Source organism: Coregonus clupeaformis, chromosome 8, assembly GCF_020615455.1.
Source record: "Coregonus clupeaformis isolate EN_2021a chromosome 8, ASM2061545v1, whole genome shotgun sequence".
NCBI lineage: Eukaryota > Metazoa > Chordata > Actinopteri > Salmoniformes > Salmonidae > Coregonus > Coregonus clupeaformis.
Window position 1 is genome coordinate 26,397,402 of NC_059199.1, and position 20,011 is coordinate 26,417,412.

Here is a 20,011-nt window from a genome sequence, read left to right on the forward strand (position 1 = left end):
TTCATCTTTCCCTCGATCCTGACTAGTCTCCCAATCTCTGCTGCTGAAAAACATCCCCACAGCATGATTCTGCCACCACCATGCTTCACCGTAGGGATGGTGCCAGCTTTCCTCCAGACGTGACGCTTGGCATTCAGGCCAAAGAGTTCAATCTTGGTTTCATCAGACCAGAGAATCTTGTTTCTCATGGTCTGAGAATCTTTAGGTGCCTTTTAGCAAACTCCAAGCGGGCTGTCATGTGCCTTTTACTGAGGAGTGGCTTCCGTCTGGCCACTCTACCATAAAGGCCTCATTAGTGGAGTGCTGCAGAGATGGTTGTCCTTCTGGGAGGTTCTCCCATCTCTACAGAGGAACTCTAGAGCTCTGTCAGAGTGACCATCGGGTTCTTGGTCACCTCCCTGACCAAGGCCCTTCTCCCCCGATTTCTCAGTTTGGCCGGGCGGCCAGCTCTAGGAAGAGTCTTGGTGGTTCTAAACTTCTTCCATTTAAGAATGTTGGAGGCCACTGTGTTCCTGGGGACCTTCAATGCTGCAGACATTTTTTGGTACCCTTCCCCAGATCTGTGGCTCGACACAATCCTGTCTCTGAGCTCTAAGGACAATTCCTTCGACCTCATGGCGTGGTTTTTCCTCTGATATGCACTGTCAACTGTGGGACCTTACATAGACAGGTGTATGCCTTTCCAAATCATATCCAATCAATTGAATTTACCACAGGTGGACTCCAATCAGTTTTAGAAACATCTCAAGGATGATCAATGGAAACAGGATGCACCTGAGCTCAATTTCGAGTCTCATAGCAAAGGGTCTGAATACTTATGTAAATAAGTTATTTCTGTTTTTTATTTTTAATAAATCTGCAAAAAATTATAAAATCCTGTTTTCGCTTCGTCATTATGGGGTATTGTGTGTAGATTGCTGAGGAAAAAATTATATTTACAAAAATAGAAATGCAACATGCAACAATTTCAATGATTTTACTGAGGTACAGTACATATAAGGAAATCAGTAAATTGAAATAAATTCATTAGGCCCTAATCTATGGATTTCACATGACAGGGCAGGGGTGCATACATGGGTGGGCCTAGGAGGGCATAGGCCCACCCACTGGGGAGCCAGGCCCAGCCAATCAGAATGAGTCTTTCACCACAAAAGGGCTTTATTACAGACATAAATACTTCTCAGTTTCATCAGCTGTCTAGGTGGCTGGTCTCAGATGATCCTGCAGGTGAAGAAGCCGGATGTGGAGGTCCTGGGCTGGCATGGTGGTCTGCAATTGTGAGGCCGGTTGGATGTACTGCCAAATTCTCTAAGAGAAATTAACATTACATTCTCTGGCATCAGCTCTGGTGGACATTCCTGCAGTCAGCATGCCAATTGCATGCTCCCTCAAAACTTGAGACATCTGTGGCATTGCATTGCCTGACAAAACTGCACAATTTAGAGTGGCCTTTTATTTTCCCCAGCACAAGGTGCACCTGTGTAATGATCATGCTGTTTAATCAGATTCTTGATATGCCCCACCTGTCAGGGGGATGGATTATTTTGGCAAAGGAGAACTGCTCACTAACAGGGATGTAAACATATTTGTGCACAACATTTTAGAGAAAAAAGCTTTTTGTGCGTATGGAAAATTTCAGGGATCTTTAATTTTAGCTCATGAAACATGGGATCAAGACTTTACATGTTTCGTTTATATTTTTGTTGAGTATATTGCTGTTTAGTAAAAAAAGGTATATACACTACCGGTCAAAAGTTTTAGAACACCTACTCATTCAAGGGTTTCTCTTTATCTTTACTATTTTCTACATTGTAGAATAATAGTGAAGAAATCACAACTATGAAATAACACATATGGAATCATGTAGGAACCAAAAGAAAGTGTTAAACAAATCAAAATATATTTGATATTTGATATTCTTCAAATTGCCACCCTTTGCCTTGATGACAACTTTGCACACTCTTGACATTCTCTCAACCAGCTTCATGAGGGAGTCACCTGGAATGCATTTCAATTAACAGGTGTGCCTTCTTAAAAGTTAATTTGTGGAATTTCTTTCCTTCTTAATGCGTTTGAGCCAATCAGTTGTGTTGTGACAAGGTAGGGGTGGTATACAGGAGATAGCCCTATTTGTTAAAAGACCAAGTCCATATTGTGGCAAGAACAGCTCAAATAAGCAAAGAGAATTTACAGTTCATCATTACTTTAAGACATGGTCAGTCAATCTGGAAAATTTCAAGAACTTTTAAAGTTTCTTCAAGTGCAGTCGCAAAAACAATCAAGCGCTGTGATGAAACTGGCTCTCATGAAGACCGCCACAGGAATGGAAGACCCAGAGTTGCCTCTGCTGCAGAGGATAAGTTCATTAGAGTTACCAGCCTCAGAAATTGCAGCCCAAATAAATGCTTCACAGAGTTCAAGTAACAGACACATCTCAACATCAACTGTTCAGAGGAGACTGTGTGAATCAGGCCTTCATGGCTGAATTGCTGCAAAGAAACCACTACTAAAGGATACCAATAATAAGAAGAGACCTGCTTGGGCCAAGAAACACGAGCAATGGACATTAGACCGGTGGAAATTTGTCCTTTGGTCTGATGAGTCTAAATTTGAGATTTTTGGTTCCAACCGCCATGTCTTGGTGAGACGCAGTGTGGGTGAACGGATGATCTCTGCATGTGTAGTTCCCACCGTAAAGCATGGAGGAGGAGGTGTTATGGTGTGGGGTTGCTTTGCTGGTGACACTGTCTGTGATTTATTAGAATTCAAGGCACACTTAACCAGCATGGCTACCACAGCATTCTGCAGCGATACACCATACCATCTGGTTTGGGCGTAGTGGGACTATCATTAGTTTTTCAACAGGACAATGACCCAACACACCTCCAGGCTGTGTAAAGGCTATTTGACCAAGAAGGAGAATGATGAGTGCTGCATCAGATGACCTCGCCTCCACAATCCCCCGACCTCAACCGAATTGAGATGGTTTGGGATGAGTCGGACCGCAGAGTGAAGGAAAAGCAGCCAACAAGTGCTCAACATATGTGGGAACTCCTTCAAGACTGTTGGAAAAGCATTACAGGTAAAGCTGGTTGAGAGAATGCAAAGAGTGTGCAAAGCTGTCATCAAGGCAAAGGGTGGCTATTTGAAGAATCTCAAATATAAAATATATTTTGATTTGTTTAACACTTTTTTGGTTACTACATGATTCCATTTGTGTTATTTCATAGTTTTGATGTCTTCACTATTATTCTACAACATAGAAAATAGTAAAAATAAAATGAATAGGTGTCCTAAAACTTTTGACCATTAGTGTATTTATAACATTTATTTTACCAAATTGGCCAGGGGAAGGGAAATAATCCTCTCCTAATATCTAATGATATTGACCCCAGTTGAGACCAGAGAAGTAAAACCTGTCATTGAATAAGCCTCAAGTCCTGGGGAAAGATGGCGGTTGAGGTGTTTGGGGCATTTAGGGCCACCAGAGTCCCCTCAGCATGGCCCATCACTCATGGGTTGCATCCCTAATGGCACGCTATTCCCTATATAGTGCACAATTTTTTTTTACCAGAGCCCTATGGTCCCTAGTCAAAAGTAGTGCACTATACAGGAATAGGGTACCATTTGGGACACAATGCTGATGCAGTGAGATTACTCTGTTGGTCTGGCCTCCTCGTCCTGCCAAGGCCATGAGTCGGACACTAATCCCCCTTTGATGAGTCCAGCTTCAGAGGCAAAGCGCTGACATTTCGCACTAAGGCCGCCTCCCTTTCCTCCTGCCACGCACGGCCACGCAGGGCGCCTTTGGGGGCTTCTTTCATTCCGACCTTGGCGAGACGAGGGACTGGATGCGGATGACTGGTGGATTAGTGAGCAGCTCACAGGGGACCATCATCCATCTGAGAGGCAGGATGAGCAGGACTCCTCATGGCCAAATGTTGTCCCATCGTCAGCCCTTTTCCAATTCCTCATCCAGTGACACAAGCAAAGCACTGTGCTGCTACAAAGGTCAAAATCCTAATAATCTAGTTTCTAGATTTACCTTGGTACCTAGCATCAGTAATAGGTTCTAGGTGGTACAGCTCATTCCATTTCCATTTGCATGTAATTCAATGCATTTTCCTTTTAGGTGAAGGGTGGAAAACACGTTACTTTGATGAACTAACTAGTCTAAATGTTGCCTTTTGCTTCTCTTGCCAGTATCTCGCAGCAGCAGAGACTTATGATCTGATTTCAGAAGTAATAAAAATCCAACAGCTGGCCTACCGGACGGCTATCGATTTTCCCCAGCAGAAACGGATCATGGATTCAGAGGAACATTTATGAACGCACAGGGTGCAAGGAATTATACGATAGCCCCAGTAATTCCCTAAATCCACTATTGATCGGTGGGTACAGTGAGAACTGTGAAGCAGTTCTGGCCTGGTCGGCTTGGGTCAATGTTAGCTGCTCACACCAGGAGATTGGAGTCCACGGCAGTTATTTTCCTCCCAGCACGTAGTAGCTGCCTGCCGCTGAGAGGAGAGTAGAGGAGAGGATTGACTGTAGAAGGTGCAATCAGCAGGTTCCATCATCCACCTGCGAGCATCTCAATCTGACCATTATAGAGAGAGAGCTCATCCATCCACCAGCACCAAACTGGAGATAGTTTTATCAAACGGCCTCTCTATGAAGCAGATGCATTTATTTTCACACACTACTAGTCCCGTAGTGTGACTGTGTGACTGAAGGGGGAAAAGGTGTATCTATCAGATTTACCATCAATGTATACGGCGTATACGGATGCAACTGAGTGCATCCGTATACGCCGGCTTCCTGTAGTAGCCCTAGGGATGTGTTAAAACACTGCAGCGCTGCCTCTACAGTAGAGCAAACACATGAGCAATGCTTTCAGACAAACAGACAGACAGACCGAAAGACAAAGAAAGCGAGAGAAAGAGTAGTAATGGGGGGGGGATCGATAGTTACATATCGCAATAACTCCAAGTATCGATTTTTTTATTTTTTTTACAGAGAGACTAAAACACAGGGAGAATATACTATGAAATGGTTATGAGCTCAGTCAGTAATCACAAATCCTCCATAACCTTGTGAGGCAATGTGCTTGAAACACTATCGAGCTCATATACCAAATACTCCCAAGAAAGGACAGCTTCTACCCTGCATGACTGATACTCTGAAATAGTTCAACACTAACCAGACAAATACCCATGATTTAAAGCCTAATGCATTGCAGCCATCTAATAACCTGAGCTAATGAACGGGTGAATAAGTGGTTGATGATTGAATATTCAAATCAACAGTAGATATACTATTTGACACTTCAGGCCATACTAAGGTGTGGCACTGCCTCCCTCTGGCACTTTAAGGAAGTACACACCTTTGAGTGGATTATACCTGTGATATTACACTGACCTTTACTGAGTGTACCTATTCATATGATACCTATGATACATAGTGGGTCTCGGGGGGTTGGGTTGTGAGCATGAAGACATTTCCATTCTCTGCAAGTTAATGGTCAATAAAATATTCTTCTTCTATTGATCTCAAAACATCACATTTACATGAGCAGCAATAGTGCATCAAGAACACAAGAGCTAAACTAGAGGACAGAGGGTATGATTACAAGAGGGAGGTGGGAGACAAAAATCACACATTTCTGAGAACAGTGGAATAAATTGTCCATGCTGATCTATGTGCCATTTTCGTCATTGCGGCAAACTAAAACCTCTTGACTGTTTATTAGCTGAAATCAGTTGGAGAAACTGCTCCTTTACAGAACATTCATTTACCTGATTCTATGTATGAACCTGTAAGTCCTTTAAGTTAAGGGAGAACATCTAATTTTACAAAAACGGGTGTTAAAGATACACCAGTTGAGCACAATTAAATAATTCTAAAGCTGGCGTTGCTGCTGTATATCTTCAGCGCGGCCTTTCCCTATCCGCTGCCTGCATGCATTAGATAACAGTAGCTATGGTTCCCTGACAAAAAGCCATTGTCTTCCTCCTTAGAAAGTATGCTTGCTACAGACACTATGCTGACCATTGATCTCTATAAGGAGCCACGGTTCTGAAGCTAACTGCAGGGGAGGGAGGTGGTTGTCACGGTTACCTGATGCAGCATCAGAGTGGCCGACCATCTGCCATGTAAAGAAGAACACGGTGCCTCGCAGGCGCCCGTTTGCTGTAATTACAGAAAAGCCTACAGAGGTGTGTGGGTGTGTGGCATCCACTCGTCCTGCACCCTCGAGCCACCACTACACTGGGTAAGGGGTAGCATCTCTGTGTTTTTGCTGACCAACCAACACGTCAGTGACAGGTGAACCAGCACATGCACACATCTGCATACACATGGTCAGCATACAGGGAAAGTATACTTCTGTGGACCAAACTCTTCTTTGTTCATCATCCAAACCTCTCACATTTTTACTTGGTATTACTCTCAAGCACTAGTACACATAGACACAAAATGCACTTGCAAACATGGTCCAAAACGTGGTTCAAACATGCATGGTTCTCAGTCCATGCACTAATATTGTGTTACTTATCAGAGCTTCATTCAATCTTTATGAAGTCAACTTCTCAATATGAAGAAGCTACTTACTTTGCTCCAAATCTCTGTGCTCTGCTATAGCTGTCTGCAAACTTCTCTCTTTTCTTAGAGCATCGGCAGAGTGAGGCTGAGTGGACCAGACACTTAGAGACAAGGATCAGACTGGGCACACGCTCCGTCCCCATGGGGACCGTTACCAAGGGCAACACAGCAACAGCTTAGGCATGTCTGGGCATCACCAAGGGCCTGACTGTGCAGAGTTTGGTTTGGGATATGTCTCAAATGGGATATGTCTCCCTATTCCCTATGTAAGTGCACTACTTTCGACCAGAGCCCATAAGCAGTGGTATTACTTTTGTACTCATTTCTATGAGCCCTGGTCAAAAATAGTGCACTATAAAGGGAACAGGGTGCCATTTGGAATGCAGTCTTGGTGTGTAACTGGCCAGGCTGCCATACTTTGTAGGCTAGCTGCTGCCATACTTTCCTTAAAAGAGGCACAAAAAAAGGCAATTAAGAGCCAAATGCAGTTTAAATCTCTCACTGATCCAATTAAAATTGAGGCCCTGCAGATATCTGCTGGTTTCTAACAAGCTCAAATTAAGATAGTTAGATGGTGCCATAGCCCTGAATATATCCCTGGATCGTCCCAAATGGCACCCTATTCCCTACATAGAGCACTACTTTTGACCAGAGCCTGACTATGGGCCTTGGTTAATAGTGCACTATATAAGGAATAGGGTGCCATTTGGGACGCAACCCTGACTGAGTGACTGACTACTAGTGAAAACATCCGCCTCTTTATTTTCTTTCCGAGTATAACTTCGGTTGGCCAATAGAAAATAAATGTGTATTTGGAGTTATTATCGCTCTCTAATTTACCGTAATGAAACCACGAGCCGGCGTGGGCGGGATGAGCCTTTTTAATTTGCGTGTCGGACGCAGGCCTGCATATTAAGCACCTCATTTGCATGTCACTCCACTTGGGATTCCAATTAAACCCTTGATTAATTCCTTGGCTAACCTGTTAAATAGAATCTTTAAGTGGTTCAACAGGGGCTCTAACAGCACTAGTGTTGACAAACAAACACACACTTTAGTAAACTCACAGTCTCCCTCTATTGTGGGTAATCTGTAATATGATTAATCATTGGGACTTGCAGCCACTCATTTTGAAATGTGAATGTCCCCCCTCGACAGGACGCTACTGTCTGGAGTGCCAGTGAACACTCACTATGTACAAACCCAATAGATCCCTCTTAGGAATAATAATGTCTAACTATACTGAACAGAAATATAAATGCAACTTGCAACAATTTCAAAGATTTTACTGAGTTACAGTTCATATAAGGAAATCAATCAATTGAAATAGATGTATTAGGCCCTCATCTATAGATTTCACATGACTGGGCAGGGGTGCAGCCATGAGTGGGCCTTGGAGGGCATAGGCCCAACCACTGGGAAGCCAGGCCCAGCCAAATGTAATTAGTTTTTCACCATAAAAGGGCTTTATTACAGACAGAAATACTCGTCAGCACCCCCCCTCAGACGATCCCGCAGGTGAAGAAGCCGGATGTGGAGGTCTTGGGCTGGCGTGGTTACACATGGTCTGCAGTTGTGAGGCCGGTTGGACGTACTGCCAATTCTCTAAAATGACGTTGGAGGCAGCTTATGGTATAGAAATGAACATTACATTCTCTGGCAACAGCTCTGGTGGGCATTCCTGCAGTCAGTATGCCAATTGCACGCTCCCTCAAAACTTGAGACATCTGTGGCACTGTATTGTTTGACAAAACTGCACATTTTAAAAGTGGCCTTTTATTGTCCCCAGCACAAGCGCACCTGTGTAATGATCATGCTGTTTAATCAGCTTCTTGATATGCCACACCTGTCAGGTGGATGGATTACCTTGGCAAAGGAGAAATGCTCACTAACAGGGATGTAAACAAATTTGTACACAACATTTGAGAGAAATAAGCTTTTTGTGAGTATGGAACATTTCTGTGATTTTTTATTTCAGCTCATGAAATATGGGACCAACATTTTACATGTTGCATTTATATTTTTGTTCAGTGTAGTTATGAGGCCCATCAGTTCAGATAGACATCAAAAGTGGATAACTTTTTTAATGAGTTCTCCATAAAAAAAAAATCAACATTGGATCCCCATTAGCTGCTGCCAAGGCAGCTGCTACTCTTCCTGGGGTCCAGCAAAATTAAGGCAGTTCATACCGTTTTAAAAACATTACAATACATTCACAAATGTCCATGAGTGGCATGGTTGGCATTTGTTACATGATTAGCATTTGATTGCCATTCTTAGGGAGGAAAGCAATACTAAAGAAGTAATTAAAATTGAATGAAATTGACACAGCGAGGCTTATATTACAGCTGCACATTGAAAGAATTAGGCTAGTCAAAATCAGACCATCAGAATCCCATCATGGCTCTGCTCCAGCCAAAGCATCCCCTGCAGCCTGTGGTAAAGACGTAAATACCACTAAGCAGACTGCCTCAATCATATAAGGCTTTCTAATGCTGGGGTAGCTAAGGACATAACCTAAGATGCAGGTAGTGTTAACTGACCAGCAGCCACTGATCTGACCCTCAGCCCTCACTACCTTCACACACATATGCGCACACAGACGAACACAAACACACTACAACCTAAAACATCCCAAGACACACACACACACGTGTTTCTGCACCATTTGGCCAGGCAGCTTCGGAGAGACTAGAAAGAGGAGATGCTTGGCCTTGTTGCATGTGCGTTATTTACCACGGTTTTACAGGCAGCTGTTATAGGAGAGTGTGAGGTCCGATAGCTGCTGCTGTTATTTCTGCCCGGCAGGCGCTCAGGCTGTGCATGAAAACCCTTCCTCACTGCAGCTGGTCACCCAGGCTGGAAACATAAGGCTCAGGTCAAAAGTAGTGCACTATATAGGAGATAGGTTGCCATTTGGGACGCAATCATAGTGGCTATTTACAGGGTCTACTGTAAATACGGCCCGGCCGACGATAGTAACTAAGGGATAGGCCCTAACTCAACTCTCCTGCTCCGTGAACGTCAGCTTAGCTGTGCTACATTTACATTACATTTTAGTCATTTAGCAGACGCTCTTATCCAGAGCGACTTACAGTTAGTGAGTGCATACCTTATTTTTTTTTTTTTTTTTTATTATTTTTTCATACCCCCCATGGGAATCGAACCCACAACCCTGGCGTTGCAAACGCCATGCTCTACCAACTGAGCTACATCCCTGCCGGCCATTCCCTCCCCTACCCTGGACGACGCTGGGACAATTGTGCGCCGCCCCATGGGTCTCCCGGTCGCGGCCGGCTACGACAGAGCCTGGATTCGAACCAGGATCTCTAGTGGCACAGTTAGCACTGCAATGCAGTGCCTTAGACCACTGCGCCACTCGGGACCAACTGCCGGAAGGAGGTCAGCTATACTCTGGAGTAACACTTGATTTCTGTTACACAATGCACATGAATATGAAATGGGAGATGCATGCAAACTTGTCAATCAGTAGATATGTGCTGTGTATGCGCCGACACGTTCATGCGGTTTCAATTCACCCTTCCCCATACTCTTTCAACACAAACATAGGCCCACAATATAAACAAATGCCCTTACACATGCTACTATGTACAGCATGTACTACATAAATCCTGTTCTCTTTAATTCAACCCTGTTTCTTCCTCTTATTTACAACCCAATCTATTGATCTCTTAAATCAGAGAAAGATGCTATGCATGACATAGGTAGACATGTCTGTGCTCTGTACCTAAGACTGTAAGCTGAGTGTCCCGCTGTACGCCACTCAACCTCAGCCATGGCTGGCTGACTACCTGGCTTACTGACAGGGGGCGTGTCACTCTGCGTGTCCCAAATGGCAACCTATTCCCTATATAGTGCACTTCTTTTGACCAGGGCCCGTAGTGAATAGGGTGCCATTTGGGACGCAACAACTGTCTTTGGCCCACCTGCTGAGCAGAGTCTTTCCTGCAGTTACCCTGTCTCACTGACTGACTGATAGACAGACAGACGCCTGTTCTGGCCTGTGGAGTGTCCCTTACATCGCAGACTCACATCTGCATCTCAAATGGTACCCTATTCTCAATCCCTATATAGTCCACTACTTTTGACCAGAGCCCAACCTACAAGGGCGAGGACTTTTCCACGACGTGCACCCTGGACGTCAAGGTCTTCTTCAAGGAGACCAACACGCACACGCTGCCCCTGGTCAAAAGTAGTGCATTAGATAGGGAATAGGGTGCCATTTGGGACTCAGGAACAGACTCACCAACCTGCTGCAGCATTACAGTGAAGCAGAGACAGGGCTGAGCTGGGCAGATACACGCAGGGTACAGGAAGGTCACAGGGAGACAGATGGCCAGGGTCTCCGTTACATATTGGGATTTCACCCTTTGCATTATGATGCAACGGTGACAACATGGAGAGAGGGATATTGATTGCAGATGGAACCCTGGCTGTGCATACTAGTACAGTGCATGCCTGTCCGCAGTCTAATTCCAGACAAGTTGCGGTCCATTACCATTTATTACCCCATTATTACACTATTGCCTCTGAGCAAGTCTACCTTAAAAACACTTTTTATGAAATAAAAGAATTCTTTACCACAATACCCACCTGAAGCAATGCATACTAAACTTTTCACACAGTTGAAGTGTCCTCTATCAGAATGAGTTTTTAGCTATCTGGTCTCATGGCAATTCTACAGTCCAGGGAGCCTGAAACTCCTCTGTTCATCTCTGTCTCTATTGCACTGTGAGTTCAGTTACACTGACATTGTATCAGTGCTGCAGAGGGCACTTTCCCTCAATGCTCTCTCAGATGTTGTCTAATACGTTTTGGCTCTAAGTGGGTCATTGTGAATCCCGTTGGATTCAGGCTTTTCTGAATCCCTAAAGAGACTCACTTCCGGTCGCGATTTCTCTCAATTTTAATTTGTATTATTATTATTATTATTATTATTTTGTCATTTAGCAGACGCTTTTATCCAGCGTGACTTACAGGAGCAACAAGTCAGGTCGTCAAATTTCTGCCCTGCTAGAGCTGCCCCAGTCAACTGTAAGTGCTGTTATTGTGAAGTGGAAACGTCTAGGAGCAACAACGGCTCCTAGAAGTGGTAGGCCACACAAGCTCACAGAACGGGACCGCTGAGTCAAGAAGCAACGTCAGCACAATAACTGTTTGTCGGGAGCTTCATGAAATGGGTTTCCATGGCCGAGCAGCCGCACACAAGCCTAAGATCACCATGCACAATGCCAAGAGTCGGCTGGAGTGGTGAAAAGCACACCGCCATTGGACTCTGGAGCAGTGGAAACGCATTCTCTGGAGTGATGAATCACGCTTCACCATATGGAAGTCCGATGGACGAATTTGGGTTTGGCGGATGCCAGGAGAACGCTACAGTACCTGCCTCAATGCATAGTGCCAACTGTAAAGTTTGGTGGAGGAGGAATAATGGTCTGGGGCTGTTTTTCATGGTTCAGGCTACACCCCTTAGTTCCAGTGAAGGGAAATCTTAACGCTACAGCATACAATGACATTCTAGACAATTCTGTGCTTCCAACTTTGTGGCAACAGTTTGGTTAAGGCCCTTTTCTGTTTCAGCATGACAATGCCCCCGTGCACAAAGCGAGGTCCATACAGAAATGGTTTGTCAGAGATCGGTGTGGAAGAACATGACTGTCCTGCACAGAGCCCTGACCTCACTAATGCTCGTGGCTGAATGGAAGCAAGTCCACCAGATCCCATATGACAGATCCTATGCACAGAGCTTGTTAGTATAAGAGTCATTGAATGAATCATTCAAAAGGGAGTGCTAAAAGTATCCGCCGATATCTAAAGACGAGGAGTGGTTCCCACTTCCCACGCAGAGCATAAATCCTTCCTTGCCTGCAATCCACTCCCATAGTTGTGATAGAATTGGCCTGTCCGTTCCAATGTGCCACTAACCCAATCACTCACTCACTCTGCTCTCTCTTCCTTAAAGTCTTGTTACGGCCTTCTAAGTCCAGTGATTACCATCATTACAGGTGTTACTCAACGCACACCTAATCCCTCTACCCTGGGGGCAAGGACTGTGGGGAGTGGAGGGTGCCGGTGGCAGAAATGGGTGTATATAGGCTAATCTTGATGAGGGGTGTGGGCTTTGGGACAGAGGTTGTGAGTGTAGATGTGGAATATTCCTGTTAGGTTGGAGGAGGATTCCCAAGAATACCCCAGTGTCAAGTTGTGCCAAAACAGTGGAGTGAATGAGAGGATCAAGTAAGCAGGGATGGCCTGGAATAGAGAGCAATCTGGATTAGTCAGGGATCTTTTCTCTCTCTCTCTCTCTCTCTCTCTCTCTCTACTGCTGGAGACCTCTGATGGCAAACGCTAAAAGGTCCAATGGGAAAGTCAGAGATACTGACCTGTTCTTATTGCACTGTAATTAGAGGTCCTCTGTAGCTCAGTCGGTAGAGCATGGTGCTTGCAACGCCATGATAGTGGGTTTGATTCCCAGGACCACCCATACGTAAAATGTATGCACGCATGACTAATTCGTTTTGGATAAGAGCGTCTGCTAATTGGCATATATTATACATTATATTATTAAGCAAGCTTCTAACGGTTTCATCGACTGAACAATTATATTGTGAGATATAAGTAGATATCAAGATAAGAACTACCGTGTTTAAAACAATCAGAGGAATTACTGAGACTTTGGGATAGGGTTCAATAGATCTACGTTGAATAGCAATAGCTTTCCCTGCACTATAAGATTATATCTGTGATGTCCACAGTGCAAAGGCAGGCTGCGAGTCATTGCACTTCACTGTCAGATATGAGATGGAACGTCTAGCATACCTTCACATACAATTAATTCCTTTAAATAAGCACATCTATTATTGCTTCAGAAGTAATAACTTAATTACCATTCTCTCTTTAGTAGTCTAATTAGTGGATTACATCAGAGCTCTGTAATATACAGTTAATTATAAACCCAGTGGTTTGAGTGCTGATTGGCTGAAAGCCAATACAACGGGTATGACAAAAAAATTAATCTGATAACCAGTTTATAATAGCAATAATGCACCTCGGGGGTTTGTGGTATATGGCAAATACACCACACCTCCTCGGGCCTTATTGCTTAATTATAAACTGGGTTGCCCTGAATGCTGATTGGCTGACAGCCATGGTATATCAGACCATATATCACAGGCATGACAAAATATTTATTTGTACTGATCTAATTACGTCGGTAAACAGTTTATAATAGCAATAAAGTACCTCGGGGGGTTGTGGTATATGGCCAATATACCACAGCTAAGGGCTGTATCCAGGCACTCCATGTTGCGTCGTGCTTAAGAGCAGCCCTTAGCCATGGTATATTGGCCATATACAGTTGAAGTCGGAAGTTTACATACACCTTAGCCAAATACATTTAAACTCAGTTTTTCACAATTCCTGACATTTAATCCTAGTAAAAATTCCCTGTCTTAGGTCAGTTAGGATCACCACTTTATTTTAAGAACGTAAAATGTCAGAATAATAGTAGAGAGAATTATTTCTTTCAGCTTTTATTTCTTTCATCACATTCCCAGTGGGTCAGAAGTTTACATACACTTAATTAGTATTTGGTAGCATTGCCTTTAAATTGTTTAACTTGGGTCAAACGTTTCGGGTAGCCTTCCACAAGCTTCCCACAATAAGTTGGGTGAATTTTGGCCCATTCCTCCTGACAGAGGAGGTTTTGTAGGCCTCCTTGCTCACACACGCTTTTTCAGTTCTGCCCACAAATGTTCTATAGGATTGAGGTCAGGGCTTTGTGATGGCCACTCCAATACCTTGACTTTGTTGTCATTAAGCCATTTTGCCACAGCTTTGGAAGTATGCTTGGGGTCATTGTCCATTTGGAAGACCCATTTGTGACCAAGTTTAACTTCCTGACTGATGTCTTGAGATGTTGCTTCAATATATCCACATCATTTTCCTTCCTCATGATGCCATCTATTTTGTGAAGTGCACCAGTCCCTCCAGAAGCAAAGCACCCCCACAGCATGAGGCTGCCACCCCTGTGCTTCACGGTTGGGATGGTGTTCTTCGGCTTGCAAGCAAACATAACGATGGTCATTATGGCCAAACAGTTCTATTTTTGTTTCTTCTGACCATAGGACATTTCTCCAAAAAGTACGATCTTTGTCCCCATGTGCAGTTGCAAACCGTAGTCTGGCTTTTTTATGGCGGTTTTGGAGCAGTGGCTTCTTCCTTGCTGAGCGGCCTTTCAGGTTATGTGGATATAGGACTTGTTTTACTGTGGATATAGATACTTTTGTACCTGTTTCCTCTAGCATCTTTACAAGGTCCTTTGCTGTTGTTCTGGGATTGATTTGCACTTTTCCAAAGTACGTTCATCTCTGGGAGACAGAACGCGTCTCCTTCCTGAGCGGTATGATGGCTGCGTGGTCCCATGGTGTTTATACTTGCGTACTATTGTTTGTACAGATGAACGTGGTACCTTCAGGCGTTTGGAAATTGCTCCCAAGGATGAACCAGACTTGTGGAGGTCTTACTTTTTTTTCTGAGGTCTTGGCTGATTTCTTTTGATTTTCCCATGATGTCAAGCAAAGAGGCACTGAGTTTGAAGGTAGGCCTTGAAATACATCCACAGGTACACCTCCAATTGACTCAAATTATGTCAATTAGCCTATCAGAAGCTTCTAAAGCCATGACATCATTTTCTGGAATTTCCCAAGCTGTTTAAAGGCACAGTCAACTTAGTGTATGTAAACTTCTGACCCACTGGAATTGTGATACAGTGAATTATAATTGAAATAATCTCTGTAAACAATTGTTGGAAAAATTACTTGTGTCATGCACAAAGTAGATGTCCTAACCGACTTGCCAAAACTATAGTTTGTTAACAAGACATTTGTGGAGTGGTTGAAAAACGAGTTTTAATGAATCCAACCTACGTGTATGTAAACTTCCGACTTCAACTGTACCACACACCCTCGGGCCTTATTGCTTATGTGTAATGGGAGTTTACCTAATTAAGACATCACTAAAACTGTGGAGAACAGAACAGTCATTTAGTAATTGATAATGACATTCAATTATTGTTTTTTTTGCCAAACCTTTTGCAGGACACAATCTACAGAGACTAGGCAAGGTAAGCAGTCCTTTGTTCACGGTTTTGTAAATGAAATGCATATCATCATCATCCTCTCTTTGAACACACGAACGGAGCACCAAAGCCAGTTTTTTTTTTCCTCACTAGCCTTTGAATATTTGGAAGGTGGTACAGTAGGCCTATATTGACATTATCAACTGGGATAGTGTGTGTGTGTGTGTATGCGTGTGTGTGTGTGTGCATGCGTGTGTACGTGTCTCCCTCTCTCAATCGCTCTCTCGTGGTAATGTGTAAGCATACGCAGAAACTGCTGCACCTCGGAGCTGCCTAATAGGGTGTGAATATATATTACAGACTCCTGGGGAATGGGAGGGAGGTGTTTGCACTTATTATGACAGAGCCTGTGGGTTACCTTAATGATGCCCTGGCACGTGGTGAGGTAGTGTTCATCCCTTTGTTTTGCAGAATATCTGATGCAGATGGATTGGGTTGGCTGTGCCCAATTGGCACCCTATTCCCTACGGGCACTGGTCAAAAGTAGTGCACTATAAGGTGCCATTTTGGATATACCCTGAGTTGGCTCTACATTGCACACATGCAGGGCTTAAGTGGGTTTAGAAACCTGGGCTCCCTAATGTGCCAATTGGACAAAGGTGTGGTTAATGATCCTTAGAAGGTACTTTATATGCGTCATGTAGGAAAGACGTAAACAGCACATATCATGGATCCTATAGATGGGCTCAGGTTTTGGGGAAATCATAAACATATATTTTCACGCAGTGCAAAAACATGCATAAACAATGCAGTTGAGTTTCTATTTGTTCCACAATGTAACTATTATTTTGTTATGAACATGAATCTAGAGACATGCATGTTTGCAGTACAAAAATAATTGTCTTTTTAATTTATTGTTGTAGGATTTTATTTAATAGACTCCATGTTCGACAGTTTTGGGTTTAATCTTTCTGTTTTCTATATGTTTGGAAATCAGTGGTGCAGAGTCTGGCTCTTTTCGCTTCCTCAAGATGTTATTGAGAGATTGCCAAATATCATCTAAACACCGGAAAATATTGATTCAAATAGTGCTTGATTATAATTAATTGTGTGGCCTTTCTAAATGGAAACAGATTTTCCAGAGTGAAATATTTGAGTGGAGATGTCACTACTAAACATTGGCTGGAGCATCTGTTGCTGCAATCTGAACTGAGGTCATCTTTCCATGAGTGGTTTGCTCTTCTTATGAATTGAATGACCAGTCTACGCATAAAAGTTGATATTTTTATAGGGTTTAAGTGTTGTGCGTAAGGTGCAATTATCACACAACGTTGGGTTTAAAGAGCAATCATGTGTACGCACGCACACAGACATACGCCCCCCACCACACACACACAGGGAATTAATTATGGTATAAGAGTAAAAAGGGAAGACTATTATTGCCGTTCTGCCTCAGTGTGTTGTTGTGTTGAGAGCCTGTGGCTGAGACAATGTGTAACTAATTGGGCTTAATACAAGCAGGCTGGCAAGGACGCACACATATTAAATTCCTATTAAAAAATGAGAGCGAGGAAAGGGGAATCAGAAAAGGAATGTAACGGTGCAAGTTTGAATGATGACCGTAGCCGTCAGGATGTGTACTCAAAGCATGCGCAGACCTGGCAAGTGTCTTCACAGATATTTTCAACCTCTCCCTGACCGAGTCTGTAATACCTACATGTTTCAAACAGACCACCATAGTCCCTGTGCCCAAGAAAGTGAAGGTAACCTGCCTAAATGATTACCGCCCTGTAGCCCTCACGTTGGTAGCCATGAAGTGCTTTGAAAAAGGCTGGTCATGGCTCAGATCAACACCATCATGCCGGAAACCCTAGACCCACTCCAATTCGCAAACCGCCCCAACAGATCCACAAATGACGCAATCTCAATCGCATTCCACACTGCCCTTCCCACCTGGACAAAAGGAACACCTATGTGAGAATACTGTTCAGTGACTACAGCTCAGCGTTCAACACCATAGTGCCCACAAAGCTCATCCCTAAGCTAAGGACCCTGGGACTAAACACCTCCCTCTGCAACTGGATCCTGGACTTCCTGACGGGCCGCCCCCAGATGGTAAGGGTAGGCAACAACACATCCACCACGCTGATCCTCAACACTGGGGCCCCTCAGGGGTGCGTGCTTAGTCCCCTCCTGTACTCCAATTTCACCCACGACTGCGTGGCCAATCACGACTCCAACACCATCATTAAGTTTGCTGCGTGGCCTGATCACCGACAACGATGAGACAGCTTATAGGGAGGAGGTCCGAGACCTGGCAGTGTGGTGCCAGGACAACAACAACCTCTCCGTCAATGTGAGCAAGAGAAAGGAGCTGATCGTGGACTATAAGAAAAGGAGGGCCGAACAGGCCCCCATTAACATCAACGGGTTGAAGTGGAGTGGGTCGAGAGTTTCAAGTTCCTTGGTGTCCACATCACCAACAAACTATCATGGTCCAAACACACCAAGACAGTTGTGAAGAGGGCACAACAACACCTTTTTCCCCCAGGAGACTAAAAAGATTTGGCATGGGTCCCCAGATCCTCAAAAAGTTATACAGCTGCACCATCGAGAGCATCCTGACTGGTTGCATCACCGCCTGGTATGGCAACTGCTCGGCATCTGACCGTAAGACGCTACAGAGGGTAGTGCGCACGGCCCAGTACATCACTGGGGCCAAGCTTCCTGACACCCAGGACCTATATACTAGGCGGTGTCAGAGGAAGGCCCTCCCCCCTTTGTTTTTACACTGCTGCTACTCGCTGTTTATTATCTATGCATAGTCACTTTACAAATTACCTCGACTAACCTGTACCCCCGCACATTGATTCGGTACCGGTACCCGCTGTATATAGCCTCGTTATTGTTATGTAATTTTGTTGTGTTACTTTTTGATATTTTCTTAACTCTATTTTTTTAACTGCATTGTTGGTTTAGGGCTTGTAAGTAAGCATTTCACGGTAAGGTGTACACTTGTTTTATTCGGCGCATGTGACTAATACAATTTGATTTGATTTGATTTTGATACCCAAACACACCTCAACACCCACCAACGTCAAAGGATAAAAATACCATTCAGTGGAAACATTAACTCCCCCTGTACCATTTGAGAAACAACTATAATAAACAAACATAATGAGGGGAAGTGGGGAACAGGTGGCACCCGCTGGATCTCCTGGACCTAAACCCTCAGGTTAGACGGACAGAGGGGGATTAGGACACACACTCCAGCGAGCACAGATCCCGTTAACTGGCTCTCAGAGGCCAGGGCTCCTAAGGAAACTGACAGCAGGGCTATTTTCGGGTTGTAAAAAAAATCACTGATTTGGACAACAGTCTGGGATGGCCGGACCCTGCTATCGCTCTCCATTAGAGCGAATGAAAACAGTAAAAGGAGCCCACTTTGCCACTTTGTGGCAGAGAGCAACCCCTTGCTCCACGATGCTTTGAGAAACAGATGAGGGATAAATGTGTTGTGACAGAAGCTAATAGAGTTTTCCGGAGCTGACTGTGTGTGTGTGTATGTGTATGTATGTACAGTATGTACAGTGCATTCGGAAAGTATTCAGATCCCTTCCCCTTGTCCACATTTTGTTACGTTACAGCCTTATTCTAAAACGGATTAAATAAATACAAATCCCCTTATCAATTTACACACAATTCCCCACAATGACAAAGCGAAAACAATGTTGACATTTTGGCAAATTTCTAAAATAAAAAAAACAGAACTACCTTATTTACATAAGTATTCAGACCCTTTGCTATGAGACTCGAAATTGAGCTCAGGTGCATCCTGTTTCCATTGATCATCCTTGAGATGTTTCTACAACTTGATTGGAGTCCACCTTTGGTAAATTCTATTGATTGGACATGATTTGGAAAGGCACACAACTATCTATATAACGTCCCACAGTTGACAGTGCATGTCAGAGCAAAAACCAAGGCATAAGGTCGAAGGAATTGTCCGTAGAGCTCAGAGACTGGATTGTGTCGAGGCACATATCTGGGGAAGGGTATCAAAAAATGTCTGCAGCATTGAAGGTCCCCAAGAACACAGTGGCCTCCATCATTGTTAAATGGAAGAAGTTTAGAACCACTAAGACTCTTCATAGAGCTGGCCGACTGGCCAAACTGAGCAATTGGGGGAGAAAGGCAAAAATGTATAGAAACCTGTTCTTGCCTTGTCATTATGGGGTATTGTGTGTAGATTGATGAAGGGAAAAATCCATTTTAATCCATTTTAGAATAAGGCTGTAATGCAACAAAATG